At 39.8% G+C, this 18,106-nt stretch overlaps 11 non-coding genes across 11 annotated transcripts; all 11 read right to left on the reverse strand.

The window, feature by feature from the left end:
• Nucleotides 1-975: 975 nt before the first annotated feature.
• TRNAR-CCU (transfer RNA arginine (anticodon CCU)) lies at nucleotides 976-1,048 on the reverse strand. Its single transcript has one exon. It is a non-coding gene; the product is annotated as a tRNA-Arg (tRNA).
• Nucleotides 1,049-1,839: 791 nt separating this feature from the next.
• On the reverse strand, nucleotides 1,840-1,912 carry TRNAR-UCG (transfer RNA arginine (anticodon UCG)). The gene has a single exon. It is a non-coding gene; the product is annotated as a tRNA-Arg (tRNA).
• A 647-nt stretch (nucleotides 1,913-2,559) lies between these two features.
• Nucleotides 2,560-2,632, reverse strand: TRNAR-CCU (transfer RNA arginine (anticodon CCU)). The gene has a single exon. It is a non-coding gene; the product is annotated as a tRNA-Arg (tRNA).
• Nucleotides 2,633-5,014: 2,382 nt separating this feature from the next.
• Nucleotides 5,015-5,087, reverse strand: TRNAR-UCG (transfer RNA arginine (anticodon UCG)). Its single transcript has one exon. It is a non-coding gene; the product is annotated as a tRNA-Arg (tRNA).
• Nucleotides 5,088-6,602: 1,515 nt separating this feature from the next.
• TRNAQ-UUG (transfer RNA glutamine (anticodon UUG)) lies at nucleotides 6,603-6,675 on the reverse strand. The gene has a single exon. It is a non-coding gene; the product is annotated as a tRNA-Gln (tRNA).
• Nucleotides 6,676-8,190: 1,515 nt separating this feature from the next.
• Nucleotides 8,191-8,263, reverse strand: TRNAQ-UUG (transfer RNA glutamine (anticodon UUG)). Its single transcript has one exon. It is a non-coding gene; the product is annotated as a tRNA-Gln (tRNA).
• Nucleotides 8,264-8,910: 647 nt separating this feature from the next.
• Nucleotides 8,911-8,983, reverse strand: TRNAR-CCU (transfer RNA arginine (anticodon CCU)). Its single transcript has one exon. It is a non-coding gene; the product is annotated as a tRNA-Arg (tRNA).
• Nucleotides 8,984-9,778: 795 nt separating this feature from the next.
• Nucleotides 9,779-9,851, reverse strand: TRNAR-UCG (transfer RNA arginine (anticodon UCG)). The gene has a single exon. It is a non-coding gene; the product is annotated as a tRNA-Arg (tRNA).
• A 3,100-nt stretch (nucleotides 9,852-12,951) lies between these two features.
• Nucleotides 12,952-13,024, reverse strand: TRNAR-UCG (transfer RNA arginine (anticodon UCG)). The gene has a single exon. It is a non-coding gene; the product is annotated as a tRNA-Arg (tRNA).
• A 647-nt stretch (nucleotides 13,025-13,671) lies between these two features.
• TRNAR-CCU (transfer RNA arginine (anticodon CCU)) lies at nucleotides 13,672-13,744 on the reverse strand. Its single transcript has one exon. It is a non-coding gene; the product is annotated as a tRNA-Arg (tRNA).
• A 1,515-nt stretch (nucleotides 13,745-15,259) lies between these two features.
• On the reverse strand, nucleotides 15,260-15,332 carry TRNAR-CCU (transfer RNA arginine (anticodon CCU)). The gene has a single exon. It is a non-coding gene; the product is annotated as a tRNA-Arg (tRNA).
• Nucleotides 15,333-18,106: the final 2,774 nt, after the last annotated feature.

The raw sequence follows: 18,106 nt of genomic DNA on the forward strand, positions 1-18,106 counted from the left end.
TTAGGCCCAGATCTCTGTACTGGGGTGAATGTATGACATTGTTCTGCATTCTGTCCATCAATTGTTGTTTTTGCATGTGTCACCCCGAGTGGGAAGGGTATGCTCAGACGTGAGTCCCTTGCTCTCCATGCCACTGGAATCAAGCTATCCTGGCTGACGAGGGCTGAAAGCCCGAAACCGGTCCTAGGATGCTTGTTTCCAGTCCAGGGAGGACCTGGCTTGGCAGTTCGGGCTGGACTGTTCCCATGGGGCACAGGGTCAAGACTGATTTGCATATGGCTGGGTTCAAACTGGAATGGCATGGTGAGCAAAAAAACGATGGATTTAGGCCCAGATCTCTGTACTGGGGTGAATGTATGACATTGTTCTGCATTCTGTCCATCAATTGTTGTTTTTGCATTCAGGTTTACATCCCATAGTGTTCTTTCAGCTCTTTTCGCTGGAAGCACTTTTTTGGAATCTATATATTGAGAATTTTATGAGTACGATATGCTTTTGTTTTCCCTTTTCCATACAAACCTCTTTCCTCATGAGTTTAAAGCTCATTTGTATGATCTACATAGCTCTGGACGTTTCCAGACGTGGAGTGAAACTGTTTTGAAAGTAGTACAAATTGCTCCTTCCTGCATATGCTAATTTTTCACACTCACATAGGTTGTATAAGTTTTATGAATCCTGGCTTGACCTATTCAAGTAGCTGAAAGCCTGTCACCACCTCTAGAAACAAGATTCACACCAATCCAATTCATATCATTTTTTCCAAAGTAATATGTTCTGGCCGGTCGAAAATGCATCTCACAAAAATAGGCATTTAAAAATCTACTTTGCAGTTTCAGAACACTAACATGACTGTGAAGTGTACACAAGTAAAATGGGACCGTTTCAAAGTAGCTAATCCCTCATAAACTTCTGAGAGGAAGCATGTAATAAATCTACCTAATTTTCTGGAAAAGAAAGGGGGAGGATTTTTGTTATCACCTCAGATGGGACTTGAACCCACAATCCCTGGCTTAGGAGGCCAGTGCCTTATCCATTAGGCCACTGAGGCACACATTCATAGCTCTTTTCTAGAGGCATTATTTAAATGTATTCTATGGTCAGACACCGGTGTGTGCACACAGGGCATTTCTCACTTCTCTCTATAAGTAAACTTCCCATTTTCATCCTCTTCCATCCCCGACTTTAACGCTCTCTTCTATGCTATAATGGAGACTTTCAATTTTAGCAAGTGGAGAGAAATTGGAGAACCACTTTCGACTCCACACTTCTTCTTCACTTACTTCTTTTCTCAATATACTGGGCTTAGAAAATGGTATCAAGCCATCCTTATCATCAGTAGGACACGGAAAGAGGCACTAAGTCTCCTAACCAAGTTCAACCACACTCTGCAACTTAACCATTGCACTACAAATTAGGCAACGGGGGCATCAGCAAAGGCAGCCAATGTGCCGATCCTTTATACATTTTGTGTAGTACTTTTCTTACTCGGAGGCAAAATCAGCACTTTAACTGCCCAAATCATACAGATTTTACACATGTACCACTCTATGCACACATAGGCACACACCTTGCAGTACTTCTACACACTTAAGCTAAAAACCCATTCTGTCACGTCAAATTCGGCAAACCTATTACATATTCAGTGCGTCGGCATGGAAGCACTTTTTAATGCCACTAAAATGCACAAGTAGTTAGACTGAAGATGCAACCTGAATGAGTTTACAGTATGTACTCCACTTTATTAATGATTAGTAATGAGAAAGTGAGGACTACAAGAGTATTGGAAAAGACTTTTTCCACTCTGAATGTAAAGCAGATTGTGTGACCATTGGCCAAAAACGACCACGAAGGGACTCGAACCCTCAATCTTCTGATCCGAAGTCAGACACCTTATCCATTAGGCCACGCGGTCATCCGTCCACCTGAGATGATTTTTATCATGTAGGTGGTATGCATGGATGGAGAACATATTATTGAAAGGTATTCAGGTTTACATCCCATAGTGTTCTTTCAGCTCTTTTCGCTGGAAGCACTTTTTTGGAATCTATATATTGAGAATTTTATGAGTACGATATGCTTTTGTTTTCCTTTTTCCATACAAACCTCTTTCCTCATGAGTTTAAAGCTCATTTGTATGCTCTACATAGCTCTGGATGTTTCCAGACGTGGAGTGAAACTGTTTTGAAAGTAGTACAAATTGCTCCTTCCTGCATATGCAAATTTTTCACACTCACATAGGTTGTATAAGTTTTATGAATCCTGGCTTGACCTATTCAAGTAGCTGAAAGCCTGTCACCACCTCTAGAAACAAGATTCACACCAATCCAATTCATATCATTTTTTCCAAAGGAATATGTTCTGGCCGGTCGAAAATGCATCTCACAAAAATAGGCATTTAAAAATCTACTTTGCAGTTTCAGAACACTAACATGACTGTGAAGTGTACACAAGTAAAATGGGACCGTTTCAAAGTACCTAATCCCTCATAAACTTCTGAGAGGAAGCATGTAATCAATCTACCTAATTTTCTGGAAAAGAACGAGGGAGGATTTTTGTTATCACCTCAGATGGGACTCGAACCCACAATCACTGGCTTAGGAGGCCAGTGCCTTATCCATTAGGCCACTGAGGCACACATTCATAGCTCTTTTCTAGAGGCATTATTTAAATGTATTCTATGGTCAGACACCGGTGTGTGCACACAGGGCATTTCTCACTTCTCTCTATAAGTAAACTTCCCATTTTCATCCTCTTCCATCCCCTACTTTAACGCTCTCTTCTATGCTATAATGGAGACTTTGCAATTTTAGCAAGTGGAGAGAAATTGGAGAACCACTTTCGACTCCACAATTCTTCTTCACTTACTTCTTTTCTCAATATACTGGGCTTAGAAAATGGTATCAAGCCATCCTTATCATCAGCAGGACACGGAAAGAGGCACCAAGTCTCCTAACCAAGTTCAACCACACTCTGCAACTTAACCATTGCACTACAAATTAGGCAATGGGGGCATCAGCAAAGGCAGCCAATGTGCCGATCCTTTATACATTTTGTGTAGTACTTTTCTTACTCGGAGGCAAAATCAGCACTTTAACTGCCCAAATCATACAGATTTTACACATGTACCACTCTATGCACACATAGGCACACACCTTGCAGTTCTTCTACACACACTTAAGCTAAAAACCCATTCTGTCACGTCAAAATTCTGCAAACCTATTACATATTCAGTGCGTCGGCATAGAAGCACTTTTTAATGCCACTAAAATGCACAAGTAGTTAGACTGAAGATGCAACCTGAATGAGTTTACAGTATGTACTCCACTTTATTAATGATTAGTAATGAGAAAGTGAGGACTACAAGAGTATTGGAAAAGACTTTTTCCACTCTGAATGTAAAGCAGTTTGTGTGACCATTGGCCAAAATCAACCACGAAGGAACTCGAACCCTCAATCTTCTGATCCGAAGTCAGACGTCTTATCCATTAGGCCACGCGGTCCTCCGTTCACCTGAGATGATTTTTATCATGTAGGTGTATGCATGGATGGAGAACATATTATTGAAAGGTATTCAGGTTTACATCCCATAGTGTTCTTTCAGCTCTTTTCGCTGGAAGCACTTTTTTGGAATCTATATATTGAGAATTTTATGAGTACGATATGCTTTTGTTTTCCTTTTTGCATACAAACCTCTTTCCTCATGAGTTTAAAGCTCATTTGTATGCTCTACATAGCTCTGGACGTTTCCAGACGTGGAGTGAAACTGTTTCGAAAGTAGTACAAATTGCTTCTTCCTGCATATGCTAATTTTTCACACTCACATAGGTTGTATAAGTTTTATGAATCCTGGCTTGACCTATTCAAGTAGCTGAAAGCCTGTCACCACCTCTAGAAACAAGATTCACACCAATCCAATTCATATAATTTTTTCCAAAAGAATATGTTCTGGCCGGTCGAAAATGCATTTCACAAAAATAGGCATTTAAAAATCTACTTTGCAGTTTCAGAACACTAACATGACTGTGAAGTGTACACAAGTAAAATGGGACAGTTTCAAAGTACCTAATCCCTCATAAACTTCCGAGAGGAAGCATGTAATAAATCTACCTAATTTTCTGGAAAAGAAAGAGGGAGGATTTTTGTTATCACCTCAGATGGGACTCGAACCCACAATCCTTGGCTTAGGAGGCCAGTGCTTTATACATTAGGCCACTGAGGCACACATGCATAGCTCTTTTCTAGAGGCATTATTTAAATGTATTCTATGGTTAGACACCGGTGTGTGCACACAGGGCATTTCTCACTTCTCTCTATAAGTAAACTTCCCATTTTCATCCTCTTCCATCCCCGACTTTAACGCTCTCTTCTATGCTATAATGGAAACTTTGCAATTTTAGCAAGTGGAGAGAAATTGGAGAACCACTTTCGACTCCACACTTCTTCTTCACTTACTTCTTTTCTCAATATACTGGGCTTAGAAAATGGTATCAAGCCATCCTTATCATCAGTAGGACAAGGAAAGAGGCACTAAGTCTCCTAACCAAGTTCAACCACACTCTGCAACTTAACCATTGCACTACAAATTAGGCAATGGGGGCATGAGCAAAGGCAGCCAATGTGCCGATCCTTTATACATTTTGTGTAGTACTTTTCTTACTCGGAGGCAAAATCAGCACTTTAACTGCCCAAATCATACAGATTTTACACATGTAGCACTCTATGCACACATAGGCACACACCTTGCAGTTCTTCTACACACACTTAAGCTAAAAACCCATTCTGTCACCTCAAAATTCTGCAAACCTATTACATATTCAGTGCGTTGGCATAGAAGCACTTTTTAATGCCACTAAAATGCACAAGTAGTTAGACTGAAGATGCAACCTGAATGAGTTTACAGTATGTACTCCACTTTATTAATGATTAGTAATGAGAAAGTGAGGACTACAAGAGTATTGGAAAAGACTTTTTCCACTCTGAATGTAAAGCAGATTGTGTGACCATTGGCCAAAAACGACCACGAAGGGACTCGAACCCTCAATCTTCTGATCCGAAGTCAGACGCCTTATCCATTAGGCCACGCGGTCATCCGTTCACCTGAGATGATTTTTATCATGTAGGTGGTATGCATGGATGGAGAACATATTATTGAAAGGTATTCAGGTTTACATCCCATAGTGTTCTTTCAGCTCTTTTCGCTGGAAGCACTTTTTTGGAATCTATATATTGAGTATTTTATGAGTACGATATGCTTTTGTTTTCCTTTTTGCATACAAACCTCTTTCCTCATGAGTTTAAAGCTCATTTGTATTCTCTACACAGCTCTGGAAGTTTCCAGACGTGGAGTGAAACTGTTTTGAAAGCAGGACAAATTGCTCCTTCCTGCATATGCTAATTTTTCACACTCACATAGGTTGTATACGTTTTATGAATCCTGGCTTGACCTATTCAAGTAGCTGAAAGCCTGTCACCACCTCTAGAAACAAGATTCACACCAATCCAATTCAAATCATTTTTTCCAAAGGAATATGTTCTGGCCGGTCGAAAATGCATCTCACAAAAATAGGCATTTAAAAATCTACTTTGCAGTTTCAGAACACTAACATGACTGTGAAGTGTACACAAGTAAAACGGGACAGTTTCAAAGTAGCTAATCCCTCATAAACTTCTGAGAGGAAGCATGTAATAAATCTACCTAATTTTCTGGAAAAGAAAGAGGGAGGATTTTTGTTATCACCTCAGATGGGACACGAACCCACAATCCCTGGCTTAGGAGGCCAGTACCTTATCCATTAGGCCACTGAGGCACACATGCATAGCTCTTTTCTAGAGGCATTATTTAAATGTATTCTATGGTCAGACACCGGTGTGTGCACACAGGGCATTTCTCACTTCTCTCTATAAGTAAACTTCCCATTTTCATCCTCTTCCATCCCCTACTTTAACGCTCTCTTCTATGCTATAATGGAGACTTTGCAATTTTAGCAAGTGGAGAGAAATTGGAGAACCACTTTTGACTCCACACTTCTTCTTCACTTACTTCTTTTCTCAATATACTGGGCTTAGAAAATGGTATCAAGCCATCCTTATCATCAGTAGGACACGGAAAGAGGCACTAAGTCTCCTAACCAAGTTCAACCACACTCTGCAACTTAACCATTGCACTACAAATTAGGCAACGGGGGCATCAGCAAAGGCAGCCAATGTGCCGATCCTTTATACATTTTGTGTAGTACTTTTCTTACTCGGAGGCAAAATCAGCACTTTAACTGCCCAAATCATACAGATTTTACACATGTAGCACTCTATACACACATAGGCACACACCTTGCAGTTCTTCTACTCACACTTAAGCTAAAAACCCATTCTGTCACGTCAAAATTCTGCAAACCTATTACATATTCAGTGCGTCGGCATAGAAGCACTTTTTAATGCCACTAAAATGCACAAGTAGTTAGACTGAAGATGCAACCTGAATGAGTTTACAGTATGTACTCCACTTTATTAATGATTAGTAATGAGAAAGTGAGGACTACAAGAGTATTGGAAAATACTTTTTCCACTCTGAATGTAAAGCAGATTGTGTGACCATTGGCCAAAAATGACCACGAAGGGACTCGAACCCTCAATCTTCTGATCCAAAGTCAGACGCCTTATCCATTAGGCCACGCGGTCATCCGTCCACCTGAGATGATTTTTATCATGTAGGTGGTATGCATGGATGGAGAACATATTATTGAAAGGTATTCAGGTTTACATCCCATAGTGTTCTTTCAGCTCTTTTCGCTGGAAGCACTTTTTTGGAATCTATATATTGAGAATTTTATGAGTACGATATGCTTTTGTTTTCCCTTTTCCATACAAACCTCTTTCCTCATGAGTTTAAAGCTCATTTGTATGCTCTACATAGCTCTGGATGTTTCCAGACGTGGAGTGAAACTGTTTTGAAAGTAGTACAAATTGCTCCTTCCTGCATATGCTAATTTTTCACACTCACATAGGTTGTATAAGTTTTATGAATCCTGGCTTGACCTATTCAAGTAGCTGAAAGCCTGTCACCACCTCTAGAAACAAGATTCACACCAATCCAATTCATATCATTTTTTCCAAAGTAATATGTTCTGGCCGGTCGAAAATGCATTTCACAAAAATAGGCATTTAAAAATCTACTTTGCAGTTTCAGAACACTAACATGACTGTGAAGTGTACACAAGTAAAATGGGACAGTTTCAAAGTACCTAATCTCTCATAAACTTCCGAGAGGAAGCATGTAATAAATCTACCTAATTTTCTGGAAAAGAAAGAGGGAGGATTTTTGTTATCACCTCAGATGGGACTCGAACCCACAATCCTTGGCTTAGGAGGCCAGTGCTTTATCCATTAGGCCACTGAGGCACACATGCATAGCTCTTTTCTAGAGGCATTATTTAAATGTATTCTATGGTTAGACACCGGTGTGTGCACACAGGGCATTTCTCACTTCTCTCTATAAGTAAACTTCCCATTTTCATCCTCTTCCATCCCCGACTTTAACGCTCTCTTCTATGCTATAATGGAAACTTTGCAATTTTAGCAAGTGGAGAGAAATTGGAGAACCACTTTGGACTCCACACTTCTTCTTCACTTACTTCTTTTCTCAATATACTGGGCTTAGAAAATGGTATCAAGCCATCCTTATCATCAGTAGGACAAGGAAAGAGGCACTAAGTCTCCTAACCAAGTTCAACCACACTCTGCAACTTAACCATTGCACTACAAATTAGGCAATGGGGGCATGAGCAAAGGCAGCCAATGTGCCGATCCTTTATACATTTTGTGTAGTACTTTTCTTACTCGGAGGCAAAATCAGCACTTTAACTGCCCAAATCATACAGATTTTACACATGTAGCACTCTATGCACACATAGGCACACACCTTGCAGTTCTTCTACACACACTTAAGCTAAAAACCCATTCTGTCACGTCAAAATTCTGCAGACCTATTACATATTCAGTGCGTCGGCATAGAAGCACTTTTTAATGCCACTAAAATGCACAAGTAGTTAGACTGAAGATGCAACCTGAATGAGTTTACAGTATGTACTCCACTTTATTAATGATTAGTAATGAGAAAGTGAGGACTACAAGAGTATTGGAAAAGACTTTTTCCACTCTGAATGTAAAGCAGATTGTGTGACCATTGGCCAAAAACGACCACGAAGGGACTCGAACCCTCAACCTTCTGATCCAAAGTCAGACGCCTTATCCATTAGGCCACGCAGTCATCCGTTCACCTGAGATGATTTTTATCATGTAGGTGGTATGCATGGATGGAGAACATATTATTGAAAGGTATTCAGGTTTACATCCCATAGTGTTCTTTCAGCTCTTTTCGCTGGAAGCACTTTTTTGGAATCTATATATTGAGTATTTTATGAGTACGATATGCTTTTGTTTTCCTTTTTGCATACAAACCTCTTTCCTCATGAGTTTAAAGCTCATTTGTATTCTCTACATAGCTCTGGAAGTTTTCAGACGTGGAGTGAAACTGTTTTGAAAGCAGGACAAATTGCTCCTTCCTGCATATGCTAATTTTTCACACTCACATAGGTTGTATAAGTTTTATGAATCCTGGCTTGACCTATTCAAGTAGCTGAAAGCCTGTCACCACCTCTAGAAACAAGATTCACACCAATCCAATTCAAATCATTTTTTCCAAAGGAATATGTTCTGGCCGGTCGAAAATGCATCTCACAAAAATAGGTATTTAAAAATATACTTTGCAGTTTCAGAACACTAACATGACTGTGAAGTGTACACAAGTAAAATGGGACCGTTTCAAAGTAACTAATCCCTCATAAACTTCTGAGAGGAAGCATGTAATAAATCTACCTAATTTTCTGGAAAAGATATAGGGAGGATTTTTGTTATCACCTCAGATGGGACTCGAACCCACAATCCCTGGCTTAGGAGGCCAGTGCCTTATCCATTAGGCCACTGAGGCACACATGCATATCTCTTTTCTAGAGACATTATTTAAATGTATTCTATGGTCAGACACCGGTGTGTGCACACAGGGCATTTCTCACTTCTCTCTATAAGTAAACTTCCCATTTTCATCCTCTTCCATCCCCGACTTTAACGCTCTCTTCTATGCTATAATGGAAACTTTGCAATTTTAGCAAGTGGAGAGAAATTGGAGAACCACTTTCGACTCCACACTTCTTCTTCACTTACTTCTTTTCTCAATATACTGGGCTTAGAAAATGGTATCAAGCCAACCTTATCATCAGTAGGACAAGGAAAGAGGCACTAAGTCTCCTAACCAAGTTCAACCACACTCTGCAACTTAACCATTGCACTACAAATTAGGCAATGGGGGCATGAGCAAAGGCAGCCAATGTGCCGATCCTTTATACATTTTGTTTAGTACTTTTCTTACTCTGAGGCAAAATCAGCACTTTAACTGCCCAAATCATACAGATTTTACACATGTAGCACTCTATGCACACATAGGCACACACCTTGCAGTTCTTCTACACACACTTAAGCTAAAAACCCATTCTGTCACGTCAAAATTCTGCAAACCTATTACATATTCAGTGCGTCGGCATAGAAGCACTTTTTAATGCCACTAAAATGCACAAGTAGTTAGACTGAAGATGCAACCTGAATGAGTTTACAGTATGTACTCCACTTTATTAATGATTAGTAATGAGAAAGTGAGGACTACAAGAGTATTGGAAAAGACTTTTTCCACTCTGAATGTGAAGCAGATTGTGTGACCATTGGCCAAAAACGACCACGAAGGGACTCGAACCCTCAATCTTATGATCCGAAGTCAGACGCCTTATCCATTAGGCCACGCGGTCATCCGTTCACCTGAGATGATTTTTATCATGTAGGTGGTATGCATGGATGGAGAACATATTATTGAAAGGTATTCAGGTTTACATCCCATAGTGTTCTTTCAGCTCTTTTCGCTGGAAGCACTTTTTTGGAATCTATATATTGAGTATTTTATGAGTACGATATGCTTTTGTTTTCCTTTTTGCATACAAACCTCTTTCCTCATGAGTTTAAAGCTCATTTGTAATCTCTACATAGCTCTGGAAGTTTCCAGACGTGGAGTGAAACTGTTTTGAAAGCAGGACAAATTGCTCCTTCCTGCATATGCTAATTTTTCACACTCACATAGGTTGTATAAGTTTTATGAATCCTGGCTTGACCTATTCAAGTAGCTGAAAGCCTGTCACCACCTCTAGAAACAAGATTCACACCAATCCAATTCAAATCATTTTTTCCAAAGGAATATGTTCTGGCCGGTCGAAAATGCATCTCACAAAAATAGGCATTTAAAAATATACTTTGCAGTTTCAGAACACTAACATGACTGTGAAGTGTACACAAGTAAAATGGGACCGTTTCAAAGTAACTAATCCCTCATAAACTTCTGAGAGGAAGAATGTAATAAAGCTACCTAATTTTCTGGAAATGATAGAGGGAGGATTTTTGTTATCACCTCAGATAGGACTGGAACCCACAATCCCTGGCTTAGGAGGCCAGTGCCTTTTCCATTAGGCCACTGAGGCACACATGCATAGCTCTTTTCTAGAGACATTATTTAAATGTATTCTATGGTCAGACACCGGTGTGTGCACACAGGGCATTTCTCACTTCTCTCTATAAGTAAACTTCCCATTTTCATCCTCTTCCATCCCCGACTTTAACGCTCTCTTCTATGCTATAATGGAGACTTTGCAATTTTAGCAAGTGGAGAGAAATTGGAGAACCACTTTCGACTCCACACTTCTTCTTCACTTACTTCTTTTCTCAATATACTGGGCTTGGAAAATGGTATCAAGCCATCCTTATCATCAGCAGGACACGGAAAGAGGCACCAAGTCTCCTAACCAAGTTCAACCACACTCTGCAACTTAACCATTGCACTACAAATTAGGCAACGGGGGCATCAGCAAAGGCAGCCAATGTGCCGATCCTTTATACATTTTTTGTAGTACTTTTCTTACTCGGAGGCAAAATCAGCACTTTAACTGCCCAAATCATACAGACTTTACACATGTAGCACTCTATGCACACATAGGCACACACCTTGCAGTTCTTCTACACACACTTAAGCTAAAAACCCATTCTGTCACGTCAAAATTCTGCAAACCTATTACATATTCAGTGCGTCAGCATAGAAGCACTTTTTAATGCCACTAAAATGCACAAGTAGTTAGACTGAAGATGCAACCTGAATGAGTTTACAGTATTTACTCCACTTTATTAATGATTAGTAATGAGAAAGTGAGGACTACAAGAGTATTGGAAAAGACTTTTTCCACTCTGAATGTAAAGCAGATTGTGTGACCATTGGCCAAAAATGACCACGAAGGGACTCGAACCCTCAATCTTCTAATCCAAAGTCAGACGCCTTATCCATTAGGCCACGCGGTCATCCGCTCACCTGAGACGATTTTTATCATGTAGGTGGTATGCATGGATGGAGAACATATTATTGAAAGGTATTCAGGTTTACATCCCATAGTGTTCTTTCAGCTCTTTTCGCTGGAAGCACTTTTTTGGAATCTATATATTGAGTATTTTATGAGTACGATATGCTTTTGTTTTCCTTTTTGCATACAAACCTCTTTCCTCATGAGTTTAAAGCTCATTTGTATTCTCTACATAGCTCTGGAAGTTTCCAGACGTGGAGTGAAACTGTTTTGAAAGTAGGACAAATTGCTACTTCCTGCATATGCTAATTTTTCACACTCACATAGGTTGTATACGTTTTATGAATCCTGGCTTGACCTATTCAAGTAGCTGAAAGCCTGTCACCACCTCTAGAAACAAGATTCACACCAATCCAATTCAAATCATTTTTTCCAAAGGAATATGTTCTGGCCGGTCGAAAATGCATCTCACAAAAATAGGCATTTAAAAATATACTTTGCAGTTTCAGAACACTAACATGACTGTGAAGTGTACACAAGTAAAATGGGACCGTTTCAAAGTAACTAATCCCTCATAAACTTCTGAGAGGAAGCATGTAATAAATCTACCTAATTTTCTGGAAAAGATAGAGGGAGGATTTTTATCACCTCAGATGGGACTCGAACCCACAATCCTTGGCTTAGGAGAGCAGTGCCTTATCCATTAGGCCACTGAGGCACACATGCATAGCTTTTTTCTAGAGGCATTATTTAAATGTATTCTATGGTCAGACACAGGTGTGTGCACACAGGGCATTTCTCACTTCTCTCTATAAGTAAACTTCCCATTTTCATCCTCTTCCATCCCCGACTTTAACGCTCTCTTCTATGCTATAATGGAGACTTTGCAATTTTAGCAAGTGGAGAGAAATTGGAGAACCACTTTCGACTCCACACTTCTTCTTCACTTACTTCTTTTCTCAATATACTGGGCTTAGAAAATGGTATCAAGCCATCCTTATCATCAGCAGGACACGGAAAGAGGCACCAAGTCTCCTAACCAAGTTCAACCACACTCTGCAACTTAACCATTGCACTACAAATTAGGCAATGGGGGCATCAGCAAAGGCAGCCAATGTGCCGATCCTTTATACATTTTGTGTAGTACTTTTCTTACTCGGAGGCAAAATCAGCACTTTAACTGCCCAAATCATACAGATTTTACACATGTACCACTCTATGCACACATAGGCACACACCTTGCAGTTCTTCTACACACACTTAAGCTAAAAACCCATTCTGTCATGTCAAAATTCTGCAAACCTATTACATATTCAGTGCGTCGGCATAGAAGCACTTTTTAATGCCACTAAAATGCACAAGTAGTTAGACTGAAGATGCAACCTGAATGAGTTTACAGTATGTACTCCACTTTATTAATGATTAGTAATGAGAAAGTGAGGACTACAAGAGTATTGGAAAAGACTTTTTCCACTCAGAATGTAAAGCAGATTGTGTGACCATTGGCCAAAAACAACCACGAAGGGACTCGAACCCTCAATCTTCTGATCCGAAGTCAGACGCCTTATCCATTAGGCCACGCGGTCATCCATTCACCTAAGATGATTTTTATCATGTAGGTGGTATGCATGGATGGAGAACATATTATTGAAAGGTATTCAGGTTTACATTCCATAGTGTTCTTTCAGCTCTTTTCGCTGGAAGCACTTTTTTGGAATATATATATTGAGAATTTTATGAGTACGATATGCTTTTGTTTTCCTTTTTGCATGCAAACCTCTTTCCTCATGAGTTTAAAGCTCATCTGTATGCTCTACATAGCTCTGGACGTTTCCAGACGTGGAGTGAATCTGTTTTGAAAGCAGTACAAATTGCTCCTTCCTGCATATGCAAATTTTTCACACTCACATAGGTTGTATAAGTTTTATGAATCCTGGCTTGACCTATTCAAGTAGCTGAAAGCCTGTCACCACCTCTAGAAACAAGATTCACACCAATCCAATTCAAATCATTTTTTCCAAAGGAATATGTTCTGGCCGGTTGAAAATGCATCTCGCAAAAATAGGCATTTAAGAAAATACTTTGAAGTTTCAGAACACTAACATGACTGTGAAGTGTACACAAGTAAAATGGGACCGTTTCAAAGTACCTAATCCCTCATAAACTTCTGAGAGGAAGCATGTAATAAATCTACCTAATTTTCAGGAAAAGAAAGAGGGAGGATTTTTGTTATCACCTCAGATGGGACTCGAACCCACATTCCCTGGCTTAGGAGGCCAGTGCCTTATCCTTTAGGCCACTGAGGCACACATGCATAGCTCTTTTCTAGAGACATTATTCAAATGTATTCTATGGTCAGACACCGGTGTGTGCACACAGGGCATTTCTCACTTCTCTCTATAAATAAACTTCCCATTTTCATCCTCTTCCATCCCCGACTTTAACGCTCTCTTCTATGCTATAATGGAGACTTTGCAATTTTAGCAAGTGGAGAGAAATTGGAGAACCACTTTCGACTCCACACTTCTTCTTCACTTACTTCTTTTCTCAATATACTGGGTTTAGAAAATGGTATCAAGCCATCCTTATCATCAGCAGAACACGGAAAGAGGCACAAAGTCTCCTAACCAAGTTCAACCACACTCTGCAACTTAACCATTGCACTACAAATTAGGCAACTGGGACATCATCAAAGGCAGCCAATGTGCCGATCCTTTATACATTTTTTGTAGTACTTTTCTTACTCGGGGGCAAATTCAGCACTTTAACTGCCCAAATCATACAGACTTTACACATGTAGCACTCTATGCACACATAGGCACACACCTTGCAGTTCTTCTACACACACTTAAGCTAAAAACCCATTCTGTCACGTCAAAATTCTGCAAACCTATTACATATTCAGTGCGTCGGCATAGAAGCACTTTTTAATGCCACTAAAATGCACAAGTAGTTAGACTGAAGATGCAACCTGAATGAGTTTACAGTATGCACTCCACTTTATTAATGATTAGTAATGAGAAAGTGAGGACTACAAAAGTATTGGAAAATACTTTTTCCACTCTGAATGTAAAGCAGATTGTGTGACCATTGGCAAAACACGACCACGAAGGGACTCGAACCCTCAATCTTCTGATCCAAAGTCAGACGCCTTATCCATTAGGCCACGCGGTCATCCGTTCACCTGAGATGATTTTTATCATGTAGGTGGTATGCATGGATGGAGAACATATTATTGAAAGGTATTCAGGTTTACATCCCATGGTGTTCTTTCAGCTCTTTTCGCTGGAAGCACTTTTTTGGAATCTATATATTGAGTATTTTATGAGTACGATATGCTTTTGTTTTCCTTTTTCCATACAAACATCTTTCCTCATGAGTTTAAAGCTCATTTGTATTCTCTACATAGCTCTGGAAGTTTCCAGACGTGGAGTGAAACTGTTTTGAAAGTAGGACAAATTGCTCCTTCCTGCATATGCTAATTTTTCACACTCACATAGGTTGTATAAGTTTTATGAATCCTGGCTTGACCTATTCAAGTAGGTGAAAGCCTGTCACCACCTCTAGAAACAAGATTCACACCAATCCAATTCAAATCATTTTTTCCAAAGGAATATGTTCTGGCCGGTCGAAAATGCATCTCACAAAAATAGGCATTTAAAAATCGACTTTGCAGTTTCAGAACACTAACATGACTGTGAAGTGTACACAAGTAAAATGGGACAGTTTCAAAGTACCTAATCCCTCATAAACTTCCGAGAGGAAGCATGTAATAAATCTACCTAATTTTCTGGAAAAGATAGAGGGAGAATTTTTGTTATCACCTCAGATGGGAGTCGAACCCACAATCCCTGGCTTAGGAGGCCAGTGCCTTATCCATTAGGCCACTGAGGCACACATGCATAGCTCTTTTCTAGAGGCATTATTTAAATGTATTCTATGGTCAGACACCGGTGTGTGCACACAGGGCATTTCTCACTTCTCTCTATAAGTAAACTTCCCATTTTCATCCTCTTCCATCCCCGACTTTAACGCTCTCTTCTATGCTATAATGGAGACTTTGCAATTTTAGCAAGTGGAGAGAAATTGGAGAACCACTTTCGACTCCACACTTCTTCTTCACTTACTTCTTTCCTCAATATACTGGGCTTAGAAAATGGTATCAAGCCATCCTTATCATCAGTAGGACACGGAAAGAGGCACTAAGTCTCCTAACCAAGTTCAACCACACTCTGCAACTTAACCATTGCACTACAAATTAGGCAACGGGGGCATCAGCAAAGGCAGCCAATGTGCCGATCCTTTATACATTTTTTGTATTACTTTTCTTACTCGGAGGCAAAATCAGCACTTTAACTGCCCAAATCATACAGATTTTACACATGTACCACTCTATGCACACAGAGGCACACACCTTGCAGTTCTTCTACACACACTTAAGCTAAAAACACATTCTGTCACGTCAAAATTCTGCAAACCTATTACATATTCAGTGCGTCGGCATAGAAGCACTTTTTAATGCCACTAAAATGCACAAGTAGTTAGACTGAAGATGCAACCTGAATGAGTTTACAGTATGTACTCCACTTTATTAATGATTAGTAATGAGAAAGTGAGGACTACAAGAGTATTGGAAAAGACTTTTTCCACTCTGAATGTAAAGCAGATTGTGTGACCATTGGCCAAAAACGACCACGAAGGGACTCGAACCCTCAATCTTCTGATCCGAAGTCAGACGCCTTATCCATTAGGCCACGCTGTTATCCGTCCACCTGAGATGATTTTTATCATGTAGGTGGTATGCATGGATGGAGAACATATTATTGAAAGGTATTCAGGTTTACATCCCATAGTGTTCTTTCAGCTCTTTTCGCTGGAAGCACTTTTTTGGAATCTATATATTGAGAATTTTATGAGTACGATATGCTTTTGTTTTCCTTTTTCCATACAAACCTCTTTCCTCATGAGTTTAAAGCTCATTTGTATGCTCTACATTGCTCTGGACGTTTCCAGACGTGGAGTGAAACTGTTTTGAAAGTAGTACAAATTGCTCCTTCCTGCATATGCTAATTTTTCACACTCACATAGGTTGTATAAGTTTTATGAATCCTGGCTTGACCTATTCAAGTAGCTGAAAGCCTGTCACCACCTCTAGAAACAAGATTCACACCAATCCAATTCATATCATTTTTTCCAAAGGAATATGTTCTGGCCGGTCGAAAATGCATCTCACAAAAATAGGCATTTAAAAATCTACTTTGCAGTTTCAGAACACTAACATGACTGTGAAGTGTACACAAGTAAAACGGGACAGTTTCAAAGTACCTAATCCCTCATAAACTTCTGAGAGGAAGTATGTAATAAATCTACCTAATTTTCTGGAAAAGAAAGAGGGAGGATTTTTGTTATCACCTCAGATGGGACTTGAACTCACAATCCCTGGCTTAGGAGGCCAGTGCCTTATCCATTAGGCCACTGAGGCGCATTTGCATAGCACTTTTCTAGAGGCATTATTTAAATGTATTCTATGGTCAGACACCGGTGTGTGCACACAGGGCATTTCTCACTTCTCTCTATAAGTAAACTTCCCATTTTCATCCTCTTCCATCCCCGACTTTAACGCTCTCTTCTATGCTATAATGGAGACTTTGCAATTTTAGCAAGTGGAGAGAAATTGGAGAACCACTTTCGACTCCACACTTCTTCTTCACTTACTTCTTTTCTCAATATACTGGGCTTAGAAAATGGTATCAAGCCATCCTTATCATCAGTAGGACACGGAAAGAGGCACTAAGTCTCCTAACCAAGTTCAATCACACTCTGCAACTTAACCATTGCACTACAAATTAGGCAACGGGGGCATCAGCAAAGGCAGCCAATGTGCCGATCCTTTATACATTTTGTGTAGTACTTTTCGTACTCGGAGGCAAAATCAGCACTTTAACTGCCCAAATCATACAGATTTTACACATGTACCACTCTATGCACACATAGGCACACACCTTGCAGTTCTTCTGCACACACTTAAGCTAAAAACCCATTCTGTCACGTCAAAATTCTGCAAACCTATTACATATTCAGTCCGTCGGCATAGAAGCACTTTTTAATGCCACTAAAATGCACAAGTAGTTAGACTGAAGATGCAACCTGAATGAGTTTACAGTATGTACTCCACTTTATTAATGATTAGTAATGAGAAAGTGAGGACTACAAGAGTATTGGAAAATACTTTTTCCACTCTGAATGTAAAGCAGATTGTGTGACCATTGGCCAAAAACGACCACTAAGGGACTCGAACCCTCAATCTTCTGATCCGAAGTCAGACGCCTTATCCATTAGGCCACGCGGTCATCCGTTCACCTGAGATGATTTTTATCATGTAGTTGGTATGCATGGATGGAGAACATATTATTGAAAGGTATTCAGGTTTACATCCCATAGTGTTCTTTCAGCTCTTTTCGCTGGAAGCACTTTTTTGGAATCTATATATTGAGAATTTTATGAGTACGATATGCTTTTGTTTTCCTTTTTGCATACAAACCTCTTTCCTCATGAGTTTAAAGCTCATTTGTATGCTCTACATAGCTCTGGACGTTTCCAGACGTGGAGTGAAACTGTGTTGAAAGTAGTAGAAATTGCTCCTTCTTGCATATGCTAATTTTTCACAC

Source organism: Triturus cristatus, chromosome 4_1 (assembly GCF_964204655.1).
Source record: "Triturus cristatus chromosome 4_1, aTriCri1.1, whole genome shotgun sequence".
In the NCBI taxonomy this organism is placed as follows: Eukaryota; Metazoa; Chordata; class Amphibia; order Caudata; family Salamandridae; genus Triturus; species Triturus cristatus.